At 37.4% G+C, this 8,663-nt stretch overlaps 1 protein-coding gene across 1 annotated transcript in view; it reads left to right on the forward strand.

Moving 5' to 3' along the window:
* SLC17A6 (solute carrier family 17 (vesicular glutamate transporter), member 6) overlaps positions 1-8,663 on the forward strand; it is a 28,793-nt gene that overhangs the window by 442 nt on the left and 19,688 nt on the right. The window lies entirely within an intron of this gene.

Genomic DNA, 8,663 nt, shown 5'->3' on the forward strand with positions numbered 1-8,663 from the left:
CCATTAACGCACAAGTGAATTTAGAATGGTCGAAAAACATCTTTCAATGAGACTTCCACAATGAAAAGAAAGTGCAGATGGTGCGGGGACTTAAGGACTCGTTTCTATGGTGTCTGGCAATTTTTCAAGCACCCTGGGTGCGATTCTACCTGTTAATTAGATCCACTGAGTATTCAAGACACATGAGGCTTTCACATCCATGCTCAATGCCATGGGCTCATCCTTTGCCGACGTAGCGAAGGTCCTAGTGCCACTCTTAATAACAAACTAAGTGCAAATGGATACTAAAATCAACAATATGTACCTTTAACTCTTCTCAGGAGTGTGGAACATCAAAGGTAGGCCTGGAGAGGCAGAGATGGTTTGCCTGGCGAGCAAGCTTACTTTGTGTTTGAGAAAGAGGGGGAGGAGAGAGAGGAACTACAGTAAAAATGCTCTTTCCAAAGGAAATATCTTTTACACAGAGACCTACATTAACAATAATGAGTATTTACTAATGGAGAGATGCTCTGTAACTGAGACAACCCTAACATCCCTCCTTTTAAAGCAAATGAAACAAAATGCAGCATTTATTAAAGTGGGGTAGCCATTGCCTATCTGTTTACAAGTGTCATCTTTCTGATAATGGATCAGAAATGTAAAAAGCTATTTCACATAACAATTAACAGACAGTTAAAGGGTTCTTCCCCTTTTCTTCCTCCTTCGAGCATTTTTGCATCTTTACACAGTCTGTAACTCCTCAGGATTAATTGGTGTTTTGCTTGAGTAAAGACTGCAGAATTTGACCCAGAGAATCAAAAATCTGTCTTTATTCACCAGATCAACTTCAGTAAGGTCATTTGAATCAATCCTGATTTAAAGTGGTGCAACTACAAAGATTTGTAAGACAATGGCAGGGACATTCTCAGGAAAACTCAGTAGTAGAAGCACACAACCTGGTGTATGTGAATAAATTTTTCCTCCTTTTCACAAACATTTACATTTACAACAGTAAATGAAGACTAGTTGCAGTTATTAATCTGGGTGTATTTTAACTCGGCAATTTTCACAGATTAGTGGTTAGTTATTACTATTGTGGAAGCCTCTGAGACACCTCCAAGACAAGGCGAATGACTGTAAATGTAAATCATAGATTCAGTTAAGGAACAAGCTACAGCATACACGTCAGTAATTGCAAACAATAAAATATTGATAGTGGCTTTGATTTATATTTAGTTTGTTGATAAAAATGGCAGAGAATAGAATGCCAAGTAGTTAGATGTAGCAGTTGGAGTAACAGTGTATTGAGGTGGTGAAAATACAAGTTAGTTCCTGAATGCTACAAAGAGATTTTGACATATACACATTCAATTTTAAATGAACAGGATGATTGTAGGGTAAAGTGGCACCCAAAATAGGGTGCAAGCCTTGATGTCGGCATTAGAAGGAGTCAGACAAGTGAGTATGCAGGCCTAGAGGGCTACAGCACCAATAGAATATGAGCTACTATCAAAGCCTCTGCTGACTTACATGCCTCCTGCTACAGTCACAACTGGTCCCTTCACACACCCCGTGGATGACAGTCAAGTAACTTTTTTTTTTTTTACAAGCCTCACTTGTGGTGTCAATGGTTTCCTTTGCATTCAGAGTAAGTCTGAATGTACACCCAAAAAGGAAGTTCAGATGTGCTCTACATAAAAAACAATAGACTGTAGAATAGCATCACCAGATTCAAGATGATCTGTGAGAAACTTAGTCTTGAGGTCAAGAAAAAGGGAGATTTTCAAGAGGTTCCGTCCCCAGAAGGGAAGGAGGTAATGATTACATGGAAAAGATAGCATGAATGAAAAACTTACTCCAAGATGCTGAGAGGAAGGAAATTGGGAAGAGGGTTAAGGTGTGCTTTGTGCGCTTCATTTCTTATTGACAGGGAGTTGCTGAGTGTATGGCAGTTTGCTTGACATTAAGATTCAGTCTAGCAACCAATTACAGAGATTGGGTTGACATAATTTGTAAGATTCGCTAAGGTATAAAATATAGAAGAAATGACCCTTCTGTGGTGTCAAGAAAACCTTTCTACACACAATGCATTAATTTCAAGCTGGGCTGAAACCCTTTATTTTGATTCTGCCCCTGTTTTAAATGCTTACTGCCAATCAAGAATTAGCAACCCTGAGCTCTGAACTCTAACATATTTTCTTCAACTGAGTGTGTCAATGGGTAGCATTTTACTGAGATCGTTTGCTAACTGTAGAACTCAAGGCTGCTGCTGCATGGTTACTCGGTTCTGCCTTGACCCACTGCTCTTATCATGCATAGCTCCCCATTACTCCTGACAGATCAGATTTAGTGATTTACAGATTTAAAAGTAGTAAATGGAGTTCCTCAGGAATTTGCACTTGATAGCTTGGATCTCAATTTATCTCATATTGCATCACTGAGAATTTTCTGTTACAGAGCATTTTCAGCCCAACACTAAGAAAAATGCTTTATTTAAAGAGGTGTATTTACACTGCTGTAGTACCAACAAGGTCAAACAAAACTGTGTTCAAAAATTTCAGAGAACATTCAGAAACAATACATCTCCTGAGCACTTACCTCTCAAGTGGTCAATAGAAGTTGGGCTAGTTTGTTACAAAGGTCAGCGCTCCTGAATGCTTTCAACCTCTGCTGACTTCTGCAGGACTAGGGAACTTTCAGTACATTGCAAGACAACATCATTTTTCAAAAGACATGGTTTGGGCCGCAAGTGCCCCCTCATTTGCTATCAGTGAAACTTTAAACTTGCATCCCTTGAGTAGTGTGTGAAAATAGAAGAGGATTCCCTTTTGCCACAAGAGGCTAGAGACCTCTTCTCCCAGAGGAGGATCTGCCTCTGGAAGATGCTGGTACGAAAGCACTGTGCAACCAACCACAGCGGACTGGGGGAACAAAGGAAGCGCAGTGCAGGGTCCCATGGGTAGGGTTTATGACAGCTATACCTTTTCTCAGGGTTAAGTTCTCAATGAACAATGAACAATTAACCTTGCCATCGATTAAGCATGACACGATGATAGCAGAGAGTATTGAGCAGACTCTAGTAGTTCAGAGAAGGCATCTTGTCACATGGACATCCAGGTTTGCAACTAATCTAAGTTACTTCTCCTATTTGAACATACGTACGGCCTTACACTAAAAAAAGTGTCCTTCTCCTCAGGCTGTAGTACACTGGGAGTAGAATTCATGTTCCCCACAGAGATGTTTACATAACTATCCTTATCAAGAGAAAATTCACTATGATTCAGAGCTTTTGAGATTGTCGGGGCAAGAATAGACAAGCAGATTCCAGAAACAAATCCAAAATAATATTTTTTTGGATTTATAATGTGTTTATACTTTGGACTTTTATAAACCGATTGTTTACTGGTTACAACCCTGTCTGATTAAGTATTAGCAAAGCTTTCTCCCCAAAAAGTGAATATAGAGTGCTATTTTTCTTCTTTTGAGATTGTTGGGGATTCAGTGGTATGTTTTTCACTAAATCACAGTGGATTTTGACTAATGTGAGCAGGGTTTTCAGGAGGAAGGAACTGAGTTGCTTTTGCATTGTTTAAAAGTATTTTTCCTTGAAAAATACAAGAAAACATGAAAATTCAAGTATGATGCCCTAATAACATGTATCCACACGATTTAATCATCTGAGCTATTACTCATAATGGCAGTTAATGCCATTTAAAAGCACATAAATCTCATTTGAATGCTTTTACACTACAGGTTTTAATATCAGTGTTACAGAGGCTCCCACCAGAGGGGTTGTCATTATATGATTACGATGTGCTGTCAACAGAAAGGATATAAAATGCTGACAGTCCTCCAACCCCACCTAGTCTTAATTTCTACTTAGTCCATGAACAGAAGTTTTGCTAGGGCTAATCAGAATTAGTCTAATCTTTACTTTTTTTTAGAAAAAAATCGTAATTCTCAGGGACTGAAATCATGCTAACAGAAAAAAAAATAAATTTGTGGTTTGGTGGTTTTTCGACTCCATCATTCAAAATTTGAAGTGGCATGCATTTTAACATCAATGACCAAGCTTGTTTAAATGCTCTGAAACAATGCAATGAATGCACTATTCTGATATGAAATTCAGACATTTCATGTAATAATTACATCCTTTTGCAGTATCTTAACAACTATATTATAAACACATTTTGCTGTTTTGATGCTTTGAAAGTAGCAAACTGGAAACTGGTGCAGTTTTTCTTGACTTTGAGCTCCTCCAGGAAGATTTATACTGTTTAACTAAGCGTGTGAGTGAACAAGCACTTCAAACCTCAGTGTATTGTGTCATTCCCAGACAATGCGTATCTCTGCCTGTCTGCTGTATAGGGACCCCAGGTTACTTGGGGTATTTGGCTGGGTCATCACGTGGTGTGATGAAACCCCTTCTTTTTGTGTTTTGCACAATCAAGTGACTGCCTGTATCTGGACTAGTGATATTTATCACACTGGGAGACTGATGATTAACTGGCTAGCATTGTTTATGAACCTGTCAAAGATATACTGCTGAATTGTCCTTAAACAAGATCTACCATGATATTCACATTTCATCAGCTATTTTGGGAATACATATAAATGCTGATAAACTTGTGGGTTTATCAAAAAGGACCAGACAATCAGATAATCTATTAAATACCATCTGGTAAACTGGGTTCTGTTCAATACATACGACACTCGAGTGCAAAGTAACATCAGGGAGTTGGGAACCACCCTGGAAAGCAGTCACGCTGAGTGGAATCTTAAGCCATGCTGAACTGGAAACCCACCATGAAGTTCCAACAGGATGCTCTAATAAGGAAGTGGATGTAATTCTGGGATATTTCTTTTTCTGGGTTTAGTGCAGTGAATATATTTAGGTCAATGACATCGACTTTGGATTGCTGTAGGTAATTTGAATACATGCAGATTAATACAACTGTTGAAAAAGTTGAGATTTTTAAAGAGATTTTTAATTACTTAACTTTTAATTACTTAAAAGATGATAGTGTATAATGTCACATAGTGAAAGAAATAGCAAGGACTATGTAGTCAGTGTATCGGTATATAAAAAAAATTACTAGTATGTAATTTGATTACAAAGTATGCATGCAACTCCACTGGAAAAAATTGCTGGGTATAAATGTGTATTTTCATCCCATAGAAAGATATAACACATATCAGTAAATGAAACCACATAAATTAAAAAAGCATAAATACTACTAATAATGACTAGTCACCACTGGTCCAACCAGAGAAATTATATGCTACATTCTTCTTTGGGTGTTAAATTCCTATATTGGAAGTTATATTTTAGCTATTATAAACAAATGTTTTCAGGACAGGAATAATCAAGCAAAATACAAGGGATAATAAAGTGAAACATAAGGGCTAATGCCATAGCAAATATCAGGTTAGATGGCCTTAAAACTAAGCACTTGTTTTATCTTTAACCTAGGAATGTAATAATTTTATTTAAATTAATATTTCCTATTCCATATTCATGCTATTGCAAAGGTGCAGCTGACTCTGAATAAACTCCCTGCTGTGCTGTCACACGTATGTAGAAAGGTGTGACACTGTACTGGTTTTTACCACCTCATTTCAGGTTAATTTAAATATTGTTGTATTTTAACTTCTGATACACTCTTAGAAATTCATTAAAAAACATGCTGGAAATCTATAATAAACCCCTTGCCCTATAAAAAGCATTACCAAAATGCTGTGGCAGTGTTTGCTCACTGATTTCCTAAGTGAACAGATTAAGCAGTTACTGTAAATCAGGAAAGATTCTCTGAAATTAATGGGTCATTGTTAGATTACACAAGATAAGGAAATAATTCCCGAGTTTGCAGTTTTGTATTTAAAATAGAAATGCAGGTTTTGACTGTACATGCCAAGCACTGTTTCAGAAATAGATCTGCAATAATCACAGACTTTTTTTGGTAAAAATGCTGAGTGAGCATTTTAGCTCATTTGTGTACACTCAAACATAAGAACTCTCTTACACAAAGAAATAGAAACGGCAGAATAAAATGACATTTTTTTAAAAGTTAAAGCCACCTTATAATTCGATGATAATGACACATATTTCTCATTACCTGTTAAACAGCAAAACCTGGCACTATTCATATAAAGGATCATCACTACATAACTATACTAAATTTCTCTACAATGCAATTATCTCTCATCTATGTTGAACTCTTCATCATTGTCGCATTCCAACCCGAATGAAAATATATAAATCAACCTTTCACTTCAAATTCATCTGTGTTTTTAAAGTGCCATTCATCTTGTTATTAAGGGCTAAATCCTTCTTCCTAGCAAGTAATCCGATAGGATTATTTGCATGAATAAACCGAATGATATTACAGACAATTGTATGTCAATGCATCTCATCTCAGAGGCCCAAAGATTTTCACTGAAACTGTGTCATTAGTGTGTCAGTGAAGTCAGAACATTTCTCCCTAATTCAGCCTTAATGTCAACAAGCATAAAAAAAAAAATAAATGCAAGTCCAAAGATTTCCTAGAACTTTACATCTTTACGTTTTCCTTGTTTAATGAGAGAAATTATTCACTCTCCATTAGCAGGTAGACATATTGTGTGTTTTTCTGATTTGCAAACAATGTATGACCAGGGGATTTGTGGATGGTTAGGCAAGAGCCAACTTTTCAACTTCTGAAGACATAAACTGACCTTGCACTGTAAGAGACAACCCCTGAAGTTGTCAACCCCACCTTTCATGTTCAGTTCAATATCCTGCACAAAAAAATGGGCTTCAATCCCAGGCACTGGGTTCATTTGCTTCCAAGCAAAGAAACCTATATTGCACTAAAAAACCAAGATGATTTACTGCATCGCAGGGTCTTTTAAGCACCAGTCACTGCAGGAAGGGGACTGGGGAAACATCTATGGGTGGCTGGTACCGCTGGTCCCTTTGCCATATGGCTCCGGGGCCTTCCATTTTTCTGTCGTGAATGATGAAGCTGTTTTCACAATTTAATGATGCAACGAGGGATTTGGATGGGGGTTTTGGTTGATAAAAGGGGGCCTCAGATGTGTGACAAAAATTAATAATGTATCCAAGCCCTTATTATACTAGATTAGATGGCGGGAGGTCGGCTTTTACATATTAATGCTTCATGAAGGGCTTGTAATAGGATTTAGTATGAAGGGCACACAGACACATCCCCCTCCTCCCTTGTACACATATGAATGAAAATAACCTGTTTTATCACGTTTTTAAAAAGCCGAACAAAGCTGCTATACTACAGCTTCTAGCCACAGACTATTATTAAAGAGGATGCGTTTTAAGCGATTCTTTCATGAAGCACGGTCAACCTAAGACTGGCACTTGGGAATAAGTGTTCCCCTCTAATGTCAAAGGTAGCTTATTCTATCTGTTTTGCTGGGCAGCTGAGTTCATCAACCACTCTAATATTCATGGCATAATCCCAGCTTTGTTAGCCCTATGCCATTTTATGCAAATTAAAAGCCCAATTCAGAAAAAACCCCACTACATTCTGTCTACCATTTATGAAGCCATAAACTGTCAGGGTGGGCATTTCACAGGAGTATGTCTACAGTAGAGGGGTCAACAGAGGCATCAGGAAATTAGCCTATATTACAGAAAAGTCAGAATGATGATATATGTCCCAGAGTAGCTAAACAGTGTGAATCCCCACACTGGATTCATTTTCACTTAGTCCATTTATAAATTGTCCCAAGAAGGGTAATCAGCATGATTACAAACTGAAAAAGAAAATTAGAGTAAGAGAAATATTACCAGGATTATTTAGGTTACAAAGGTGATGAACAGGTGACATAATAAGTACACACTTAATAAACATCAGTATAGGTAATGTAAATACTCCGAATGAGTGGCTACTCACAGTTCACAGCCAAGGAGGTAACCATTGATGCACAGGGGAACAGCTGAAAAAAAATGCAAACAACTGTCACAATTTATTACGAAGGAAAAATAAGCTTTTCAGAAGTCAGTAAGAGCACCGTTTACATTTACATAAATTGAAAGCAAGTAAACCATTATTAATGGTGTGAAATTTGTCGTTTCCCAGCAACCTCAAGCAAGTACATTATACGCTAAAATGTTACTTTCTGTGTTACTGAGAAGCACCTGTATTACTCTCAGTTGAGTAGTACAAGTCCAGAAATGTGGACTTTTGGACATACAATGGCTGTGATCCTCAAGATACTAAATGCAGAGAACTACATTTACTCTGACGAGTTTTTTTCAGAACTAAATATAAAAATTTCAGAATTTGACCCTGCTTGTTCAGATGCAACCAGCAAGAGTAGGATTACGTCTGAAATTTGGACTTATTTTTGCACTCCATCCTCCATTGATCCAAATCTTTTGAAACTGGTATCTGTAGAAAAATTGTCCCACAGTTTACGTAAAATTACACCAGACACTTTCAGACCAAGTTTATAAAGAAACATATTATTTATTGGGAATATATCATCCAGTTATGTCAATACTGTCAAATAACTTTGCTCCCAGTTCTCTCCCAGGTCCTTAGCCTCCATGAATCCCTACTACATGTATGATACCTCATAACCAGGGCTCCTTTCAGAGGCAAAAATACCTAATCCTCTGAAAAAAACCTCACATATGCTTCTGGGATAGTTACTTCCAGACACTC

Source organism: Phaethon lepturus, unplaced genomic scaffold (assembly GCF_000687285.1).
Source record: "Phaethon lepturus isolate BGI_N335 unplaced genomic scaffold, ASM68728v1 scaffold2698, whole genome shotgun sequence".
NCBI lineage: Eukaryota > Metazoa > Chordata > Aves > Phaethontiformes > Phaethontidae > Phaethon > Phaethon lepturus.